The following is a 24,007-nucleotide window of genomic DNA, read 5'->3' on the forward strand; positions in this document are numbered from 1 at the left end:
GGTGGCGGCCAAGGGGGGACTTGCCCCCCAAGTTTGGTGGGAGGCGCCCCTACCCCCTAGGGTTTCCAACCGTAGGCGCCTTGGGCCCTTGGGGGCGCACCAGCCCACTAGGGGGCTGGTTCCCACCCTTGTTCAGCCCATTAAGTCCCCCGTGGTAGGTGGCCCCACCCGGTGGACCCCCGGACACCTTTCGGTGGTCACGATACAATACCGATAACCCCCGAAACCATTCCGATGACTAAAACTGGACTTCCCATATATAACTATTTGCCTCCGGACCATTCTAGAACTCCTCGTGACATTCGGGATCCCATCCGGGACTCCGAACAACCTTCGGCAACCACATACAATTTCCCATAACAACTCTAGTGTCACCGAACCTTAAGTGTGTAGACCCTACGGGTTCGGGAACCATGCAGACATGACCGAGACATCTCTCCGGCCAATAACTAAAAGCGGGATCTGGATACCCATGTTTACTCCCACATGTTCCACTATGATCTCATCGGATGAACCACGATGTCGGGGATTCAATCAATCTCGTATACAATTCCCTTTGTCCACCGGTATGTTACTTGCCCGAGATTCGATCGTCGGTATCCCAATACCTCGTTCATTCTCATTACCGGCCAGTCTCTTTACTCGTTCTGTAATGCATGATCCCGTGACTAACTCCTTAGTCACATTGAGCTCATTATGATGATGCATTATTGAGTGGGCCCAGAGATACCTCTCCGTCATACGGAGTGACAAATCCCAGTCTCGATTCGTGCCAGCCCAACAGACACTTTTGGAGATACCTGCAGTGCACCTTTATAGCCACCTAGTTACGTTGTGATGTTTGGTACACCCAAGGCATTCCTACGGTATCCGGGAGTTGCACAATCTCATGGTCTAAGGAAATGATACTTGACATTCAAAAAGCTCTTAGCAAACGAACTACACGATCTTGTGCTATGCTTAGGATTGGGTCTTGTCCATCACATCATTCTCCTAATGATGTGATCCCGTTATCAACGGCATCCAATGTCCATGGTCAGGAAACCACAACCATCTATTGATCAACGAGCTAGTCAACTAGAGGCTTACTAGGGACATGTTGTGGTCTATGTATTCACACATGTATTACGGTTTCCGGTTAATACAATTATAGTATGAACAATAGACAATTATCATGAACAAGGAAATATAATAATAAGCAATTTATTATTGCCTCTAGGGCATATTTCCAATAGTCTGCCACTTGCACTAGAGTCAATAATCTAGTCACATTGTGATGAATTGAACACCCATAGAGTTCTGGTGTTGATCATGTTTTGCTCGTGGAAGAGGTTTAGTCAACGGATCTGCGACATTCAGATCCGTATGCACTTTACAAATATCTATGTCTCCATCTTGAACATTTTCACGGCTGGAGTTGAAGAGACGCTTGATATGCCTGGTCTTCTTGTGAAACCTGGGCTCTTTGGCAAGGGCAATAGCTCCAGTGTTGTCACAGAAGAGAGTCATCGGGCCTGATGCATTGGGAATAACTCCTAGGTTGGTAATGAACTCCTTCATCCAAATTGCTTCATGTGCTGCCTCCGAGGCTGCCATGTACTCCGCTTCACATGTAGATCCTGCCACGACACTTTGCTTGCAACTGCACCAGCTGACTGCCCCACCATTCAAAATGTACATGTATCCGGTTTGTGACATGGAGTCGTCCAGATTTGTGTCGAAGCTAGCATCGACGTAACCCTTTACGACAAGCTCTTCGTCACCTCCATAAACGAGAAACATATCCTTAGTCCTTTTCAGGTACTTCAGGATATTCTTGACCGCTGTCTAGTGTTCCATGCTGGGATTACTTTGGTACCTCCCTACCAAACTTACGGCAAGGTTCACATCAGGTTTGGTACATAGCATGGCATACATAATAGACCCTATGTGTCACACCCTAGCTAGTCATGCATCAGAGTGTGTGCATCATGTTTAAAATTCCATTTAATTTGAAATGGGGATTTGTGAAACCCTCAGAATCATTTCTGAAAAATGACCCAAATAAAAATTTCTCCAAAAGGGTCCAAGAAAATGCTCATGTTGCTCTCTGAAAATATTGGACAGAGATAAAAATCAAACCAATATTTTTAAGAGCTCATAGGTATTTATTTTGGGCATTTGGAATTAATGCATAAATATTTGCATTGGAAATATATTAGCTATATATATTAATATATGTCCAAATATTATGCCATTTATAAAGGAGCTCTGGAATAATATATCTAGCTCCTGCAAAAATTGGCATAAGGTAAATAAATGATTTAATATATTATTTAAATCAAAACAAATGTCAGAAAATTAAAATAACAGAAATAAATAAAAGGGAGGACCTTACCTGGGCTCCTCCCTGTGCAGCCCAGCCAGCTGGCGGGCCCAGCCAGCTGGCGGCCCAGCCCGCCTCCCTCCTCTGTCGTCTTCGTCCTCGACAGAGGGAGGGGAGTGTGGCCGGCGCGCGCGCGCGCCACCGCGCCACGCCACCTGCTCGCCTGCCTGCCTGCCCCTCCCCTCCTCGTCTCGATGCCCCGGACGACGCCACGCCCTCCCCCCTGCTCTCTCTCACTCTCCCGCGGTTCTTCCCTCCTCTCCCTTGCTCTCTCTCTCACGGCCGAACACCACCATCGCCGCCGTTCGCCATAGCAGCCGTCACCGGCCACCCCTCGCCCCTCCGCTGAGCTCAGGAGCTCCGCCGCGACCCCCCTCTTCCTCCCCACCAAGACAAGCCCCTCCGGAAGCCCTGCATCGCCGCCCACGTCGCCGTTCCCCTCCTCGGCCACCGGAGATCGTCGCCGTCGAATCGAGAGCTACCGGACGTCCCCGAGCCCGCTAACCCTCCCTGCAGCTCCGCGGTGAGCCACTGACCCGATTCCCCCTTGCCCCGTCGTCCCTAGCATCCTGTAGTTGCCGCCCCCTTGAGCTCCGAAGCTCGCCGCCGCCGTGCCTTGTCGCCGCCGTGGCTGGAGCCGTTGTAGCTCGAAGCCGAGCACACCATCGTGCTCCACACCTCACCAGGAGCACGTAGCACGCACCAACGCCTCCCCTAGCGCCCTGCATCGCCTAACCCGCCGTTGGCCGAACTCCGGCCGCCGCTCACGAGCTCGCCGTCGTCGGTACCGGCCACCTCAGGCACAGCCACCACCACCGTTCGACGCGCGGGAGCAAGGGCTCTCCAACGAGCCCAAGCACGGCCTCGCCCGTGCTCTATAGCGCGTTTCCGCATCGCGCCGCCGTCTCGGGCCTCGCCGGCGTCATGTCGCCGGTGGGTTTGACCCACCTTGACCACGGCAGGACCCCCCTGTGTCCCTGACAGGTGGGCCCAGCCCTGTTAGCTAATTAGGATTAGCACTAACCGAATTAGTTAAACTAAGTACCCCCCTGACACTGACCAGTGGGCCCCAGCGCCACTAATTCCTAATTAGGATTAAATTAACCCTGTTAAACCCCCCTGTCACTGACGTGTGGCCCCCACACGTCAGGTTTGACCTCAGCCAGCCGCAGTTGACCACTGACGTCATGCTGACGTCATGCTGGCGCAATATATATATTTCTGGATTTAATTTAAATCAGGAAATTCCAGAATATTATTTAAACTTCAAAAATTCATAACTTTTATTCTGTAACTCCAAATCAGACAAATTATATATGAAAAATGATCAGAAAAATCCAATCTATCCATCTGTACTATTTTCATGCATGATCAAACAAGTTAAATTGATGTTTTAAGCAGAACAAGGAAAAGCACTTTAAAAGGCCATGTTTGAGTTTGAAATTTGAATCTTTGATTCAAATTGGTTCAAACCCTTCTGGTTTTAGTTGCATTAGCCCAACACACTCATATTGCCATGTTTCATGCATGCATCATATTGTTGCACATTGTTTGGTGATGGTTGTGTATCGGTGTCCTTTGCGACAGGTTCTGCCTCCGAGGAGTACCGTGATTACCCTAACGAAGAACCGTATCAGTGCATCGAACCATCAGGCAAGCAACCACCCATTTGATCATATCGATACAATCCCATGTTCTCGCTCCTGCTCTCTTTTACTGCATTAAGACAACGCATTTCAAACTGCTGTGTGCTACGGTAGTTGAACCCATTTCCTCTGCATGACCTGTCATTGCCACAGTAACTAGATGAAACCCACTAGCATGTGTAGGAGTTGATTGAGCCATATGTATGTGTTGTTCCTACCTTGCTATGCCTGCTATGCTTAGAGTCGTGTCAGGTCTGGTTCATCTGGGTGATGGGCTAGAGTGAAATGATTATGTCGGTAATGAGAGTGGTGTGGTGAACACGATTTGGTAAAGGTATCGATGAGAGGCCATGTAGGAGTACATGGTGGGTTATTTCATTGAAGCCGACCTTAAGCACTGAGATCTGTATGTGTGATTTAAGAATCAGCTACTACCATGCATTGGGCCCGAAACCAATGGACCCTCTCGGCTTCTTATTCACCCTAGTTCTCCGTCCAGGAGTTGCAAGTAGTTTCTGGTGTTTGTAGCCTACTGGAGGCCGTGGACAGCGCTGACCATAGGGGTGGGCTGTGATGCGGTAGGTACGTGGCCGGGTGTACCGAATACCCGTTAGGTATCTCGGGAACCCTGTTCACATCGTTCGGGGCCGTATGGGAAACCTCGGCCGGACTCCCTGCGGATGGAACCTGGATAGGCGATAAACCAGGACTGGAGGCTTAGGTGATTAGGTAGGTCGTGGCCGACACCCACGTTGGGCTTCCGCTTGAAGGTTGCCGAGTACATGTCGTGTAAACGACGGTAAGTGGTGAGAGCGTGTATGAAGAAGTAAACCCCTGCAGGGTTATCATGATCTATTCGAATAGCCGCGTCCGCGGTAAAGGACTACTTGGTTGCCTATACAGTTCATAGACTAGTAAATGGAAACTACTAAAAGCCTCAAGATAAGTGTGAGTGCCGAGGATGGCTCTTCCGTAGGAAGACGGAGGCGGATCCTCGGTAGTGTATTGAAGTGGTGAGTAGTGGACTCGTGTGCGCAAAACCATTTCAAGTTGAAGTATCGTAGGATAGTCTAGCCAAGAGTCAAAGCTGGCTTGCTGCACTAACTCCACCAACCCTTCTTGATAATATGCATGTATGTAGGATCTGATGTAAGTCTTGCTGAGTACCTTTGTACTTATGTTGCTATAATCTACATTTTTACAGAAGACGCTGCAACCCCTTCTGATGGGTTCTATGTAGACGTTGACATCAACGAGTAGGCTAAAGACCCAGCTGGTGACCCTGAGCTTGTGAAGGACCATGTAGTATAGCTAGGCTTTCCAAGCCTCTTTTATTTTACTAGTTGTCTGTACTCAGACAAGTTACTTCCGCTGCTGGTTTGTATGACTGTATGACTTGAATGCTGGGTCGTGTGACCCGTACCTTTGTGTATGCTATGTATGGCTCCCTGAGCCTTAAATAAAGTACTTGTGTCGTAGAGTCATGTTGTGATGCTTCGTTGTATTTGCACATATCGAGCATATTGTGTGTATGATTGAAATGCTTGGTATGTGTGGGATCTGACTACCTAGTTGTTTATCTTTAGTAGCCTCTCTTACCGGGAAATGTCTCCTAGTGTTACCGCTGAGCCATGGTAGCTTGCTACTGCTCTGGAACACTTAGGCTGGCCGGCATGTGTCCTTCTTCGTTCCTGTGTCTGTCCCTTCGGGGAAATGTCACGCTTTGAGTACCGGAGTCCTGTTAGCCCGCTACAGCCCAGTTTACCGGAGTCCTTCTAGCCCAGTGCTACAGCCCGGACCCACTTGCTGATGACCGACACGTTCGAAGCTGGGTCATGGATGCCTGTCCCTGTAAGTCTGTGCCACTTTGGGTTTACGACTAGTCATGTCAGCCCGGGCTCCTTATCATATGGATGCTAGCGACACTATCATATACGTGAGCCAAAAGGCGCAAACGGTCTCGGGCAAAGGTAAGGCGACACCCGTGGGGATACCGTGCGTGAGGCCGCAAAGTGATATGAGGTGTTACCGGCTAGATCGATGTGACATCGAGTCGGGGTCCTGACAGCGTTGGCATCAGAGCCGGACTGCCTGTAGGTTCTCCAAGCCAAACTGGTCGATGTTGAGTCTAGAAATTCTTTAGTTATATGTAGGGGAATTGTTTGTGGGTTGGAACGTAAGGCTCTTTTTACTCCTTTATCTTATGACATTCTGATCTGAGTCAGTCCATTCTTCCACCGGGGGTTAAGGAATTAGGATCTATTCTCTCTATCAGGATCACGTGTTACTAATCAGTAGTACCTTATAGGTATGATGGATACAAGCCTAGTTCAGTTCTTTTACCACATTATGTTGCTAGGATGGTCTCAGAACTTTGATATGATGATGTTGAGTGTGTATGAAATCCTTTGTCAAATGTCTCAAAATCCTTCTTGAGCATTTACAGCTGTTATGTTGCCGAAATTTTGCTAGAAATTCTAATGCCTTTGCATTATGATTGTGCTTTCAGATGGCCACTCGCGACCTCAATCAAGTGGTTCGCCTGACTCGATGCCTAGATGTACCCGGCCATACTGCCAAGTTGGTCAGCGTAATGACTGAGGCTGGATACCGCTGGTATCCTGAGTACACGGTCGAAGAGCAATTTCGGGACTTCAATCAAAGCCAATATCTCTGCACTGTCAGGATATTTCCATCTTATCCTGGATCCACCGAGCCCCTTCACTGCTCCTATGGACTTGGGGTTACTATTGAGATGGCTGTGCAGGACGCCGCCTACTCTATGATGACCATCATGCGAGTCAGATCTGGTCTATTTCGGGACTCTGATTTCCGGTATATGCCAGGATCACTTCCGGGAGCACAAGGGTATCTCCAGGCTATCTATGCTGACCCCACCTAGGAGGATTCACGGACTCGCACCACTGCTGAGATGCTCGAGGATAAGGACCGTGAAAATCGGGCCTTGAGGTTAGAGCTCTTCAATACCCGTGCTGACCACTGGGCCACTTTGACTCGGTTCGCACCGGCGGTGCAAGCTGGATATTTGGATATGCGCGATCTCTATCCTGTGAGATCTGCTCTGCCAGACGTGATGGGTTGGCGTGATGTAGGAGGCATCACCCCACCTCGCGGTCCCCGCAGGCCACCGTCTGTTGGTCCAAGGCCTTATCCTAGCCCCTATGGTCCACAAGCTCCACGAGATCGTCTGTTTCCGGATGATCATGTTGAGCTTCCAGGCTATGGAGGTGACTTCTACGAGGACTACTACGGATCGGTCTGAGTTAGTGGTAGTATCACTAGTTCGCACTAGCTGTGTCGTCTATCACCCCGCGTGACTCGTGGGATATGACCTAGTTTGTACTCTTTCCGGAGGAGTAGAAAAATAATGTAAAGGAGCTTGGAATGCCTCCGATGAGATGTAATCCTCTTTTCACCGTAATAGTACTTTGTTTGGTCTTGTACTAAACCCTGTATGGTGTGTATGACGATGGAATAAAGAAGCAGTTTCTATATTTACCATGTCATACGGATGATCATCTTGCATTTTGAGTTATACATCCTATGTCGGAATTTTATCATCCTGACTAAATCATTGTCTTGTTTACCTAGGATGGTCAACACGCGCGCTAACCCTGCTCCTCAAGAGCAGGCCGAAGGCAGTGAAGTCAGGGATGCAAATCTGCCTCATCCTCCTTCACTAGCCGAGGTTATGATGGAAGCTGAGAGAAACAAGCGGGAGACCAACCGTTTGTTGGAGCGTATTGAACAGAATACAGCACACCATCAGAGGACTAACGTGGTGTCACTCAGTGATTTTATCAAATTGCATCCACCCACGTTCCACCACTCCATCGAGCCTCTCGACGCTGATGACTGGCTTCGCAGTATCTCTCACAAACTGCGTTCCGCGCTGGTAGTGGAGGCTGACAAGGTCACCTTTGCTGCATATCATCTTGAAGGCCCCGCCAGTCTATGGTGGGAGAATTATGGAGCTATGCGCCCAGCGGGCCATGTCACTACTTGGGCTGAATTCAGCGAGGCTTTCCGTGAACATCACATTCCGGAGGGTCTCATGGACCGTAAACGTGAGGAATTTTGCAGTTTCACCCAAGGCCGACTTTCTGTGGATGTTTACAGCAGGGAGTTTGGTAACCTCGCACGATATGCAACTGAGGAAGTGTCTACTGATGCCAAGAAGCAAGCAAGGTTCCGTAAGGGCCTTAGTCCTGAGCTTCGCCGTGACCTCCGTCTGCATGAGTGCACATCTTTTCAGAAACTTGTCAACAAAGCCATCAGTGCTGAAACGGGTCAGACTGACTATGACGCAACACGCAAGCATGGCCGTGATATGGGTTCCTCATCCGGTGCTGGTCCTCAGAAGCGCCGCGTGTGGGTACCCAACACCGCCCTGCCACCCAGGTTCACACCGAGGCCATCTTTCCAGGCGCCTCGCCCTGTTCAACAGTCTGCTCCAGCCAAGCCCTATGGGGGTCCAACTAACAATACTCCTCCACGTACCAGTTCCATGACTTGTTTCAAGTGTGGGGAATCTGGCCACTATATGCGTGAGTGTCCCCAGACCAACCCCAACCAGTCGGCTAAAGCTGTTGGCCGTGGCAAGCCGACAGGAAAAGTATTCCACGCCAAGCCGGTCACCGCCTCACGTGGCCATGTCAACTGTATCTCTGCCGAAGAAGCTCAAGAGGATCCCAACGTCGTTCTCGGTACGCTTCTTGTTAATTGCCACCCGGCATCTGTTCTTTTCGATACAGGAGCCTCTCATTCATTTATATCCGAGAACTATGCTCGTTTGCATAATACCGCATTCTGTGACATGCCATCCACTATGGAAATTTCTACTTCCGGGTCTAGATGGCAGACCTCTAGGGTAAGTTATGGAAATGAAATCCAAGTCGACAGACTTGTTTTTCTTGCATCCTTGATAGCCCTTAAATCTTCAGATATTAATATCATTCTGGGTATGGACTGGATGTCAGCTCATCAAGCCAAAATTGATTGCTTCTCTAGGACTGTTCAACTCACCCATCCTTCGGGGAAGATAGTCAATGTCTTGACCCGAATAGCCAAGCGACAATTATATTCTCTTAACGCCAGCCCTTTGCCAGACCTTGAGGACATTCCGGTAGTCCGTGACTTCCCGGATGTCTTTCCAGAAGAATTGCCAGGTGTTCCACCTGACAGGGATGTTGAGTTCGTAATAGACCTCATCCCAGGAACCGTTCCGATTGCTAGAAGACCCTATAAGATGGCACCCCTAGAACTAGCCGAGCTTAAGAAACAACTCGATGAGTCCTTGAAAAAGGGTTTCATCCGACCTAGTTCATCTCCGTGGGCTTGCCCCGTCCTATTCGTCAAGAAGAAGGATGGTACGGACCGGATGGTTGTAGATTACCGACCTGTCAACTTGGTCACAATCAAGAACAAATATCCACTCCCCAGGATCAACGACCTTTATGATCAGCTCGCTGGATCCTCAGTCTTCTCCAAGATGGATTTGAGGTTGGGCTACCATCAAATCAAAATCAGAAACGGGGACATTCCTAAAACGGCCTTTGTTACTCGTTATGGCCAATACGAGTACACCGTCATGTCCTTCGGTTTAACCAACGCTCCAGCCACCTTTTCTCGGTTAATGAACTCAATCTTCATGGAGTATTTGGGTAAATTCGTCGTAGTTTATCTCGATGATATACTCATCTACTCCAAGAACGAGGAAGAACATGCCGAACATCTAAGGCTAGTGTTGAAGAAACTTCGAGAGCATGGCCTTTATGCCAAGTTTTCCAAATGTGAATTTTGGTTGTCAGAAGTGACCTATCTGGGTCATGTAATATCTGGTAAAGGTATTGCTGTTAACCCTGAGCGAGTTCAAGCCGTCCTTAATTGGACTCCACCCGAATCGGTCAAGCAAGTTCGGAGTTTTCTGGGCTTAGCGAGCTATTGTCGTCGCTTTGTCGAGAACTTCTCCAAGGTTGCTAAACCTCTAACCGAACTCCTCAAGAAAGATAAGAAGTTCGAGTGGACTCCACAATGTGAGCACAGCTTTCAGGAACTGAAAAGACGCCTGACTTCTGCTCCCGTACTGGTACCGCCAGACTTCTCCAAGGACTTTGTTATCTACTGCGACGCCTCGCGACAAGGACTAGGTTGCATTCTCATGCAAGATCGACACGTAATTGCTTACGCTTCACGGCAATTGCACCCACATGAGGAGAATTATCCTACTCATGATCTAGAGCTTGCAGCCGTAGTCTATGCACTTAAGACCTGGCGACATTACCTCCTCGGTAATCATTGCGAAATATTCACTGATCACCAAAGTCTGAAGTACATTTTCACCCAACCGGATCTGAATCTCAGGCAAAGACGTTGGGTTGAATTGATCACAGACTTCGACTTAGGAATAACCTACACCCCAGGGAAAGCCAACGTCATGGCTGATGTGCTAAGTCGTAAATCTTATTGTAACAACCTGAGGTTACAACAAAGTCAACCGCTTCTCCATGAGGAATTTCGGAAGCTTAACCTTCACATTGTACCTCAAGGTTTTCTTTCCACCTTGGTGGCAAAACCTACCCTTACGGATCAGATTATCAAAGCACAGAAGGTAGATCCGGGAATCTCCCGCATCAAGAGAAACATCCAGAAAGGATTTGCGAATTGCTTCTCCATTAATGATCAAGGGGTCGTATACTTCGGGAATCGACTAGTGGTTCCCAAAGTGCGAAACCTGAGGCGATTGATCCTTAAGGAAGCTCATGAATCTCCTCTCACCATTCATCCCGGTAGTACTAAGATGTATCAGGACCTACGCCAGAGGTTCTGGTGGACTAGGATGAAGAGAGAAATTGCTCAGTATATTGCTAATTGCGACGTCTGTCGTCGTGTAAAAGCAGAGCATCAACGGCCTGCTGGCACCCTTCAACCCTTAGCTATTCCTGAATGGAAATGGGATAAAATTGGTATGGATTTCATTACCGGTTTTCCCAGGACCAAGAGAGGGAATAATGCTATCTTCGTCGTTGTCGATCGTCTTTCCAAAGTAGCCCATTTCCTACCTGTTCGTGAGAGTATAACCGCTAGTCAGCTGGCAGACTTATACATCTCCCGTATAGTGTCTCTTCATGGTGTTCCTTTGGAAATTAACTCGGATCGAGGAAGTCTTTTCACCTCTCAATTTTGGGAAGTTTCCAAAATGCTATGGGGACTCGTCTCTCATTTAGCACCGCTTTCCACCCTCAGTCAAGTGGTCAAGTGGAACGCGTCAACCAAATTCTAGAAGACATGCTTCGAGCCTCTGTTATCTCATTCGGAATGGACTGGGAGAAGTGCCTTCCATTTGCCGAATTCGCTTACAACAACAGCTATCAATCTAGCTTGGGTAAAGCCCCTTTTGAAGTTCTCTATGGACGACGGTGTCGAACACCCCTTAACTGGTCAGAGACCGGGGAAAGACAATTCTTTGGCCCGGATATGATTCAGGAAGCAGAAGAACAAGTTCGTATCGTTCGTGAAAAGTTGAAAGCAGCCCAATCTCGTCAAAAGAGTCAATATGACCGAAAACATAAGGCTATGACTTTCGAGGTTGACGAGAAGGCTTATCTTCGGGTCACCCCTCTGAAGGGAACCCATCGTTTCGGTATCAAAGGCAAATTGGCTCCTCGTTACATTGGACCTTTTCACATTCTCGCCAAACGAGGAGAAGTTGCCTACCAGTTGGAACTACCTCCGCACCTCTCCAGAGTCCACGATGTCTTCCACGTTTCTCAACTCAGGCGTTGCTTCTCAGATCCTATCCGTGGAATGGACCACGAAACGCTTGATCTCCAAGATAATCTTACATATCCAGAGTACCCCATTCGTATCCTCGATCAGGCCGAACGTACCACCCGACGTCATAATATCAAGTTTCTCAAAGTTCAATGGTCGCACCATTCTGAGGATGAAGCAACTTGGGAAAGGGAGGATCGTCTCCGACTTGAATATCCCGCCTTCTTCCCGGAGGAACCCAAATCTCGGGACGAGATTCTTTTGAGTGGGGGTGAGTTGTCACACCCTAGCTAGTCATGCATCAGAGTGTGTGCATCATGTTTAAAATTCCATTTAATTTGAAATGGGGATTTGTGAAACCCTCAGAATCATTTCTGAAAAATGACCCAAATAAAAATTTCTCCAAAAGGGTCCAAGAAAATGCTCATGTTGCTCTCTGAAAATATTGGACAGAGATAAAAATCAAACCAATATTTTTAAGAGCTCATAGGTATTTATTTTGGGCATTTGGAATTAATGCATAAATATTTGCATTGGAAATATATTAGCTATATATATTAATATATGTCCAAATATTATGCCATTTATAAAGGAGCTCTCGAATAATATATCTAGCTCCTGCAAAAATTGGCATAAGGTAAATAAATGATTTAATATATTATTTAAATCAAAACAAATGTCAGAAAATTAAAATAACAGAAATAAATAAAAGGGAGGACCTTACCTGGGCTCCTCCCTGTGCAGCCCAGCCAGCTGGCCGGCCCAGCCAGCAGGCGGCCCAGCCCGCCTCCCTCCTCTGTCGTCTTCGTCCTCGACAGAGGGAGGGGAGTGTGGCCGGCGCGCGCGCGCCACCGCGCCACGCCACCTGCTCGCCTGCCTGCCTGCCCCTCCCCTCCTCGTCTCGATGCCCCGAACGACGCCACGCCCTCCCCCCTGCTCTCTCTCACTCTCCCGCGGTTCTTCCCTCCTCTCCCTCGCTCTCTCTCTCACGGCCGAACACCACCATCGCCGCCGTTCGCCATAGCAGCCGTCACCGGCCACCCCTCGCCCCTCCGCTGAGCTCAGGAGCTCCGCCGCGACCCCCTCTTCCTCCCCACCAAGACAAGCCCCTCCGGAAGCCCTGCATCGCCGCCCACGTCGCCGTTCCCCTCCTCGGCCACCGGAGATCGTCGTCGTCGAATCGAGAGCTACCGAATGTCCCCGAGCCCGCTAACCCTCCCTGCAGCTCCGCGGTGAGCCACTGACCCGATTCCCCCTTGCCCCGTCGTCCCTAGCATCCTGTAGTTGCCGCCCCCTTGAGCTCCGAAGCTCGCCGCCGCCGTGCCTCGTCGCCGCCGTGGCTGGAGCCGTTGTAGCTCGAAGCCGAGCACACCATCGTGCTCCACACCTCACCAGGAGCACGTAGCACGCACCAACGCCTCCCCTAGCGCCCTGCATCGCCTAACCCGCCGTTGGCCGAACTCCGGCCGCCGCTCACGAGCTCGCCGTCGTCGATACCGGCCACCTCAGGCACGGCCACCACCACCGTTCGACGCGCGGGAGCAAGGGCTCTCCAACGAGCCCAAGCACGGCCTCGCCCGTGCTCTGTAGCGCATTTCCGCATCGCGCCGCCGTCTCGGGCCTCGCCGGCGTCATGTCGCCGGTGGGTTTGACCCACCTTGACCACGGCAGGACCCCCCTGTGTCCCTGACAGGTGGGCCCAGCCCTGTTAGCTAATTAGGATTAGCACTAACCGAATTAGTTAAACTAACTACCCCCCCTGACACTGACCAGTGGGCCCCAGCGCCACTAATTCCTAATTAGGATTAAATTAACCCTGTTAAACCCCCCTGTCACTGACGTGTGGCCCCCACACGTCAGGTTTGACCTCAGCCAGCCGCAGTTGACCACTGACGTCATGCTGACGTCATGCTGGCGCAATATATATATTTCTGGATTTAATTTAAATCAGGAAATTCCAGAATATTATTTAAACTTCAAAAATTCATAACTTTTATTCTGTAACTCCAAATCAGACAAATTATATATGAAAAATGATCAGAAAAATCCAATCTATCCATCTGTACTATTTTCATGCATGATCAAACAAGTTAAATTGATGTTTTAAGCAGAACAAGGAAAAGCACTTTAAAAGGCCATGTTTGAGTTTGAAATTTGAATCTTTGATTCAAATTGGTTCAAACCCTTCTGGTTTTAGTTGCATTAGCCCAACACACTCATATTGCCATGTTTCATGCATGCATCATATTGTTGCACATTGTTTGGTGATGGTTGTGTATCGGTGTCCTTTGCGACAGGTTCTGCCTCCGAGGAGTACCGTGATTACCCTAACGAAGAACCGTATCAGTGCATCGAACCATCAGGCAAGCAACTAACCATTTGATCATATCGATACAATCCCATGTTCTCGCTCCTGCTCTCTTTTACTGCATTAAGACAACGCGTTTCAAACTGCTGTGTGCTACGGTAGTTGAACCCATTTCCTCTGCATGACCTGTCATTGCCACAGTAACTAGATGAAACCCACTAGCATGTGTAGGAGTTGATTGAGCCATATGTATGTGTTGTTCCTACCTTGCTATGCCTGCTATGCTTAGAGTCGTGTCAGGTCTGGTTCATCTGGGTGATGGCTAGAGTGAAATGATTATGTCGGAAATGAGAGTGGTGTGGTGAACACGATTTGGTAAAGGTATCGATGAGAGGCCATGTAGGAGTACATGGTGGGTTGTTTCATTGAAGCCGACCTTAAGCACTGAGATCTATATGCGTGATTTAAGATACAGCTACTACCATGCATTGGGCCCTGAAATATGACCCCGCTCGACTTCTTATTCACCCTAGCTCTCTGTCCAGGAGTTGCAAGTAGTTTCTGGTGTTTGTAGCCTACTGGAGGCCGTGGACAGCGCTGACCATAGGGGTGGGCTGTGATGCGGTAGGTACATGGCCGGGTGTACCGAATACCCGTTAGGTATCTCGGGAACCCTGTTCACATCGTTCGGGGCCGTATGGGAAACCTCGGCCGGACTCCCTGCGGATGGAACCTGAATAGGCGATAAACCTGGACTAGAGGCTTAAGTGTTTAGGTAGGTCGTGGTCTACACCCACGTCGGCTTTCGCTTGAAGTCTGCCGAGCACATGTCGTGTGCAGACGCTAAGTGGTGGAAACATGTATGAAGAAGTACACCCCTGCAGGGTTAACATGATCTATTCGAATAGCCGCGTCCGCGGTAAAGGACTACTTGGTTGCCTATACAGTTCATAGACAAGTAAATGGAAACTACTAAAAGCCTCAAGATAAGTGTGAGTGCCGAGGATGGCTCTTCGTAGGAAGACGGAGGTGGATCCTCGGTAGTGTATTGAAGTGGTGAGTAGTGGACTCGTGTGCGCAAAACCATTTCAAGTTGGAGTATCGTAGGATAGCCTAGCCAACAGTCAAAGCTGGCTTGCTGCAATAACCCCACCAACCCTTCTTGATAATATGCATGTATGTAGGATCTGATGTAAGTCTTGCTGAGTACCTTTGTACTCATGTTGCTATAATCTACATTTTTACAGAAGACGCTGCAACCCCTTCTGATGGGTTCTATGTAGACGTTGACATCAACGAGTAGGCTAAAGACCCAGGTGGTGACCCTGAGCTTGTGAAGGACCACGTAGTATAGTAGGCTTTCCAAGCCTCTTTTATTTTACTAGTTGTCTGTACTCAGACAAGTTACTTCCGCTGCTGGTTTGTATGACTGTATGACTTGTATGTTGGGTTGTGAGACCCGTACCTTTGTGTATGTTATGTATGGCTCCCTGAGCCTTAAATAAAGTACTTGTGTCGTAGAGTCATGTTGTGATGCTTCGTTGTATTTGCACATATCGAGCATATTGTGTGTATGATTGAAATGCTTGGTATGTGTGGGATCTGACTATCAAGTTGTTTATCTTTAGTAGCCTCTCTTACCGGGAAATGTCTCCTAGTGTTACCGCTGAGCCATGGTAGCTTGCTATTGCTCTGGAACACTTAGGCTGGCCGGCATGTGTCCTTCTTCGTTCCTGTGTCTGTCCCTTCGGGGAAATGTCACGCTTTGAGTACCGGAGTCCTGTTAGCCCGCTACAGCCCGGTTTACCGGAGTCCTGCTAGCCCAGTGCTACAGCCCGGACCCACTTGCTGATGACCGACACGTTCGAAGCTGGGTCATGGATGCCTGTCCCTGTAAGTCTGTGCCACTTTGGGTTTACGACTAGTCATGTCAGCCCGGGCTCCTTATCATATGGATGCTAGCGACACTATCATATACGTGAGCCAAAAGGCGCAAACGGTCCCGGGCAAAGGTAAGGCGACACCCGTGGGGATACCGTGCGTGAGGCCGCAAAGTGATATGAGGTGTTACCGGCTAGATCGATGTGACATCGAGTCGGGGTCCTGACACTATGGCTGAGGCATAGGGGATGACACTCATCTTTTCTCTATCTTCTGTCGAGGTCGGGCATTGAGTCGTGCTCAATCTCACACCTTGCAATACGGGCAAGAATCCCTTCTTGGACTTATCCATATTGAATTTCTTCAATATCTTGTCAAGGTATGTGCTTTGTGAAAGACCAATGAGGCGTCTCGATCTATCTCTATAGATCTTGATGCCTAATATGTAAGCAGCTTCTCCAAGGTCCTTCATTGAAAAACACTTATTCAAGTAGGCCTTTGCGCTTTCCAAAAGTTCTATATCATTTCCCATCAATAGTATGTCATCTACATATAATATGAGAAATCCTACAGAGCTCCCACTCACTTTCTTGTAAACACAGGCTTCTCCATAAGTCTTCATAAACCCAAACACTTTGATCATTTCATTAAAGCGAATGTTCCAACTCTGAGATGCTTGCACCAGCCCATAGATGGAGCGATGGAGCTTGCACACCTTGTCAGCATTCTTAGTATCGACAAAACCTTCCGGCTGCATCATATACAATTCTTCCTTAAAGAAACCATTAAGGAATGCCGTTTTAACGTCCATTTGCCATATCTCATAATCATAGAATGTGGCAACTACTGACATGATTCGGACGGACTTCAGCTTCACTACGCGTGAGAAGGTCACATCGTAGTCAACCCCTTGATCTTGTCGATAACCCTTAGCGACAAGCCGAGCCTTATAGATGGTCACATTACCATCCGCGTCAGTCTTCTTCTTAAAGATCCACTTATTTTCTATGGCTTGCCGATCATCGGGCAAGTCTTTCAAAGTCCACACTTTGTTTTCATACATGGATCATATCTCGAATTTCATGGATTCAAGCCATTTGTTGGAATCCGGGCCCGCCATTTCTTCTTCATAGTTCAAAGGTTCACTATTGTCTAACAACATGATTTCCAGGACAGGGTTGTCGTACCACTCTGGTGCGGAGCGTGCCCTTGTGGACCTACAAAGTTCAGTAGCAACTTCATCCGAAGTTTCCTGACCATCCTCATTAACTTCCTCTCCAGTCGGCGCAGGCACCACAGAAACATCTTCCTGAACTACGCTACTCTCCTATTCAAGAGGCAGTACTTCATCAAGTTCTACTTTCCTCCCACTTACTTCTTTTGAGAGAAACACTTTCTCCAGAAATATCCGTTCTTGACAACAAAGTTCTTGCCTTCAGATTTGAGGTAGAAGGTATACCCAATGGTTTCCTTAGGGTATCCTCTGAAGACACATTTTTCCGACTTGGGTTCGAGCTTTTCAGGTTGAAGTTTCTTGACATAAGCATTGCATCCCCAAACTATTAGAAATGACAGTTTAGGTTTCTTCCCAAACCATAATTCATACGGTGTCGTCTCAACGGATTTAGATGGTGCCCTATTTAAAGTGAATGTGACTGTCTCTAAAGCATAACCCGAAAATGATAGCGGTAAATCGGTAAGAGACATCATAGATCGCACCATATCCAATAGAGTGCGATTATGATGTTCGGACACACCATTATGCTGAGGTGTTCCAGGCGGCATGAGTTGTGAAACAATTCCACATTTCCTTAAGTGCGTACCAAACTCGTGACTCAAATCTTCTCCTCCACAATCTGATTGTAAGAACTTTATTTTTCTGTCACGTTGATTATCTACCTCACTCTGAAATTCCTTGAACTTTTCAAAGGTCTCAGACTTGTGTTTCATTAAGTAGGCATACCCATATCTACTTAAGTCATCAGTGAGGGTCAGAACATAACGATAGCCACCATGAGCCTCAACGCTCATTGGACCACACACATCAGTATGTATTATTTCTAACAAGTTGCTCGCTCGCTCCATTGTTCCGGAGAACGGAGTCTTGGTCATTTTGCCCATGAGGCATGGTTCGCATGTGTCAAATGATTCATAATCAAGAGACTCCAAAAGTCCATCTGCATGGAGTTTCTTCATGCGTTTGACACCAATGTGACCAAGGTGGCAGTGCCACAAGTATGTGGGGCTATCATTATCAACCTTACATCTTTTGGCATTCACACTATGAATATGTGTAACATCACGTTCGAGATTCAATAAAAATAAACCATTGACCAGCGGGGCATGACCATAAAACATATCTCTCATATAAATAGAACAACCATTATTCTTGGATTTAAATGAGTAGTCATCTCACATTAAACGAGATCCGGATACAATGTTCATGCTCAAAGCTGTCACTAAATAACAATTATTGAGGTTTAAAACTAACCCCCTAGGTAAATGTAGAGGTAGCGTGCCGACGGTGATCACATCGACCTTGGAACCATTCCCGACGCACATCGTCACCTCGTCCTTTGTCAGTCTCTTCTTATTCCGCAGCTCCTGTTTTGAGTTACAAATATGAGCAACCGCACCGGTATCAAATACCTAGGAGCTACTACGAGTGTTGGTAAGGTACACATCAATAACATGTATATCACATATACCTTTGGCGTTGCCTGCCTTCTTATCTGCTAAGTACTTGGGGCAGTTTCGCTTCCAGTGACCATTTCCCTTGCAATAAAAGCACTGAGTCTCTGGCTTGGGTCCATTCTTTGGCTTTTTCCCGGCAACTGATTTACCGGGCGCGAAAACTCCCTTGTCGTCCTTCTTGAAGTTTTTTTACCCTTGCCTTTCTTGAAACTAGTGGTCTTATTCACCATCAAACTTGATGTTCCTTTTTGATTTCCACCTCCGCTGATTTCAGCATTGAATATAACTCAGGAATGGACTTCTCCATCCCTTGCATATTGTAGTTCATCACAAAGCTCTTGTAGCTAGGTGGAAGCAACTGGAGGATCTTGTCAATGACCGAGTCATCTGGAAGATTAACTCCCAGCTGAGACAAACGGCTGTGCAACATAGACATTGTGAGTATGTGCTCGCTGACAGAACTGTTTTCCTCCATCTTACAACTATAGAACTTGTCGGAGACTTCATATCTCTCGACCTGGTCATGAGCTTGGAACATCCCATATGCTTCGTGTTGCTCAAAATGCTTTTGGAGCCCCGATTCTAAGCTGTAAAGCATGCTGCACTGAACCTGGGAGTAATCATCACTACGCGACTGTCAGGCGTTCATAACGTATTAAGTTGCTGGGAAAATGGGTGCGTCACCTAGCAGTGCTTCAAGGACATATGCTTTCTTGGCAGCTACGAGGATGATCCTCAAGTTTTGGACCCAATCTGTATAGTTGCTACCATCGTCTTTCAGCTTGGTTTTCTCTAGGAACGCATTGAAGTTGAGGGCAACATTAGCGTGGGCCATTTGATCTACAAGACATGTTGTAAAGATATTTTAGACTATGTTCATGATAATTAAGTTCATCTAATCAAATTATTTAATGAACTCCCACTTATATAGACATCTCTCTAGTCATCTAAGTGATACATGATCCGAATCAACTAGGCCGTGTCCGATCATCACGTGAGACGGACTAGTCATCATCGGTGAACATCTCCATGTTGATCGTATCTGCTATACGACTAATGTTAGACCTTTTGTTCTCTTGTGTTCCGAGGCCATGTCTGTACATGCTAGGCTCGTCAAGTCAACCTAAGTGTTTTGCATGTGTAAATCTGGCTTACACCCATTGTATGCGAACATTAGAATCTATCACACCCGATCATCACGTGGTGCTTCGAAACAACAAACCTTAGCAACGGTGCACAATTAGGGGGAACACTTTATTGAAATTTTAGTGAGGGATCATCTTATTTATGCTACCGTCGTTCTAAGCAAATAAGATGTAAACATGACAAACATCACATGCAAATCATAAAGTGACATGATATGGCCAATATCATCTTGCGCCTTTGATCTCCATCTTTGAGGTGCGGCATGATCACCTTCGTCACCGGCATGACACCATGATCTCCATCATCGTGTCTTCATAAAGTTGTCTCGCCAATTATTACTTCTACTACTAGGGCTAATAGTTAGCAATAAAGTAAAGTAATTACATGGCGTTTACATTGACACTCGAGTCATACAATAAATTAAGACAACTCCTATGGCTCCTACCGGTTGTCATACTCATCGACATGCAAGTTATGATTCCTATTACAAGAACATGATCAATCTCATACATCACATATATCATTCAGCACATCCTTTTTGGCCATATCACATCACATAGCATACCTTGCAAAAATAAGTTAGACGTCCTCTAATTGTTGTTGCATGTTTTACGTGGCTGCTATGGGTTTCTTGCAAGAACGTTTTTTACCTACGCAAAACCACAATGGTGATATGTCAACTGCTATTTACCCTTCATAAGAAGCCTTTTCATCGAATCCGATCCGACTAAAGTGGGAGAAACAGACACCCGCTAGCCACCTTATGCATCAAGTGCATGTCAGTCGGTGGAACCTATCTCACGTAAGCATACGTGTAAGGTCGGTCCAGGATGCTTCATCCCACAATGCCACCGAATCAAGATAAGACTAGTAATGGTAAGCAAATTGAACAAATCATTGCCCACAACTACTTTGTGTTCTACTCGTGCATAGAATCTACGCATAGACCTAGCCCATGAGGCCACTGTTGGGGAACGTAGTAATAATTCAAAATTTTCCTACGTGTCACCAAGATCAATCTAGGAGATGCTAGCAACAAGAGAGAGAGAGAGAGAGGGAGTGCATCTTCATACCCTTGAAGATCGCTAAGCGGAAGCGTTACAAGAACGCGGTTGATGGAGTCGTACTCGCGGCGATACAAATCGCGGAAGATCCGATCTAGCGCCGAACGGGCGGTGCCTCCGTGTTCAACACACGTACAGCCCAAGGGCTTCTCCTCTTTCTTGATCCAGCAAGGGGAGAGGAGAAGTTGAGGAATAGCACCGGCAGCACGACAGTGTGGTGGTGGAGCTTGCGGTTTTTCTGCAGGGCTTCGCCAAGCTCTATGGAGGAGGAGGAGGTGTTGGGAAGGGAGAGGCTGTGCCTGGGGAAGCGTGCGGCAGCCTTCGAACCCCCACCCCACTATTTATAGGGGAAGGGGATAGGGGGCGCCCCCCTTAGATCCCATCTACAAGGGGGGGGCGGCGGCCAAGGGGGGACTTGCCCCCCAAGTTTGGTGGGAGGCGTCCCCACCCCCTAGGGTTTCCAACCCTAGGCGCCTTGGGCCCTTTGGGGGCACACCAGCCCACTAGGGGGCAGGTTACCACCCTTGTTCATCCCATTAAGTCCCCCATGGCAGGTGGCCCCACCTGGTGGACCCCCGGACACCTTTTGGTGGTCCTGGTACAATACCGATAACCCCCGAAACCATTCCGGTGACTGAAATTGGACTTCCCATATATAAATCTTTACCTTCCGACTATTCCGGAACTCGTCGTGACGTCTGGGATCTCATTACTCTGAACAACCTTTGGCAACCATATACAATTTCCCATAACAACTCTAGCATCACTAAACCTTAAGTGTGTAGACCCTACGGGTTCGCGAACCATGCAGACATGACCAAGACATCTCTCCGGCTAATAACCAACAGCGGGATCTGGATACCCATGTTGGCTCCCACATGTTCCATGATGATCTCATCAGATGAACCACGATGTCGGGGATTCAATCAATACCGTATACAATTCCCTTTGTCCATCGGTATGTTACTTGCCCGAGATTCGATCATCGGTATCCCAATACCTCGTTCAATCTCGTTACCGGCAAGTCTCTTTACTCGTTCCCTAATGCATGATCCCGTGACTAACACCTTAGTCACATTGAGCTCATTATGATGATGCATTACTGAGTGGGCCTAGAGATACCTCTCCGTCATATGGAGTGAAAAATCCCAGTCTCGATTCGTGCCAACCCAACAGACACTTTTCGAGATACCTGTAGTGCACCTTTATAGCCACCCAGTTACGTTGTGACGTTTGGTATACCCAAAGCATTCCTACGGTATCCGGGAGTTGCACAATCTCTTGGTCTAAGGAAATGATACTTGACATTCAAAAAGGTCTTAGCAAACGAACTACACGATCTTGTGCTATGCTTAGGATTGGGTCTTTTCCATCACATCATTCTCCTAATGATGTGATCCCATTATCAACGACATCCAATGTCCATGGTCAGGAAACCACAACCATCTATTGATCAACGAGCTAGTCAACTAGAGACTTACTAGGGACATGTTGTGGTCTATGTATACACACATGTATTATGGTTTCCGGTTAATACAATTATAGCATGAACAATAGACAATTATTATGAACAAGGAAATATAATAATAACCATTTTATTATTGCCTCTAGGGCATATTTCCAACAACGACACTAGTCGGTTAGCACTTAGACCGGAAGATCCTCGGCCATCGACACCTATACCCTCGACCCCTCGCCCCCTCGGTGGTCATGTCGAACACCTTCAGTGTGAGCATGGTGCGGCTGTTGTCGTATCTTAAGATGCGGACATGCTCGAAAGGTCATCAGTTTGGGCAAACTGCTTCCATCCGTTATTCGTGCACGGATGGAAGCAGTTCGCCCACGCTCATGACCTTCAGCTCCGGGACATGCTCATCGTAAGCTAAGACACCAGTCGGTCAGCACTCGGACCGGAAGATCCTCGACCATCGACCCCTAGACCCTCGACCCCTCGCCCCTCGATCCTCGATGCTCTGCCTCGACCCTCGACCCTCTTCCCTGACCCTCGTCCCACTGCCCCGATCCTCGACCCTCTGCCCCGACCCTCGACCCCTTGGCGACCGGTGGTCCTCAACCCGATTCCGTCAGCGCTGATGCACCCCTAACATCAACCCGGTTCCGTCGGCGTCGACAGACCGCTAACCACCTTCTTCTTTCGCATCTTCTTCTTCTTCTTCATTTTCTTCTTCTTCTTATTATTTTTCTTCTTATTCTTCTTCTTGCTCCTCCTCATCTTCTTCTTTTTTTTCATCTTTCTTCTTTCCTATGAACTAAAACTAAACTAAACTAAATATAAACCTAAACCTCAAAAATAGAAGAAAAAAACCTAAACTAAACTTAAACTAAACCTAAAATACACTAACTACACTAACTAAACCTAAAAACAGAAGAAAAAAACCTAAACTCCTCCTCTTCTTCTTCGTCTTCTTCTTCTTCTTCTTCTTCTCCTCCTCCTCCACCTCCTCCTCCTCTTCTTCTTCTTCTTCTTCTTATTCTTCTTCTTCTTCTTCCTTTTCTTCTAATTATTCTTATTGTCCACTTTTTTCAAAACTAAACCTAAACCTAAAACTAAACTAAACCTAAACCTAAAACTAAAACTAAAACTAAATGTAAACTAAACATAAACCTAAATCTAAAAAAAGAAAAAAAGAAAAAAGAAGAAGAGCTAGAGCTCACCTTCGGAAGTGGGGCAGCCTGTGGAAGAGGTGGCTAGTGGAGGAGGGGCGGGGCTGCCTGGGGCAGGGCCCGGGGGCACCGGGCGGCGGTGGCGACGAGGCCACAGGGCTTCGAGGGGTGGGCGGGGCGCAGCGGTGCTGAGCCGGCAGGGCGGCAAGGGCGACGGGGTTGCGGTGGCGTCGAGGCGGTGACCTGGTGGGGCGGCGAGATGGTGGGGCGACGGGGCGGCGGCGGGTGGTGGGGGCGGCAGCACGCGTGTGGTTTTCTTAGGGGAGGAGAGGGAGAGAAACAGAGAGGGGCGGGTTGGGTGGGGCGCCACCGCTAGTTAAGTCAAATATTTTTCGTCTGTCCCACCTTTGTCGTTTGCCTTTTTGCTCTTTGTCACCCGCTAGCAGACGGCAAAGAGGGGGGCCATTAGGTTTTTTTGTAAGTA

Source organism: Triticum aestivum, chromosome 1B, assembly GCF_018294505.1.
Source record: "Triticum aestivum cultivar Chinese Spring chromosome 1B, IWGSC CS RefSeq v2.1, whole genome shotgun sequence".
Taxonomy (NCBI): domain Eukaryota; kingdom Viridiplantae; phylum Streptophyta; class Magnoliopsida; order Poales; family Poaceae; genus Triticum; species Triticum aestivum.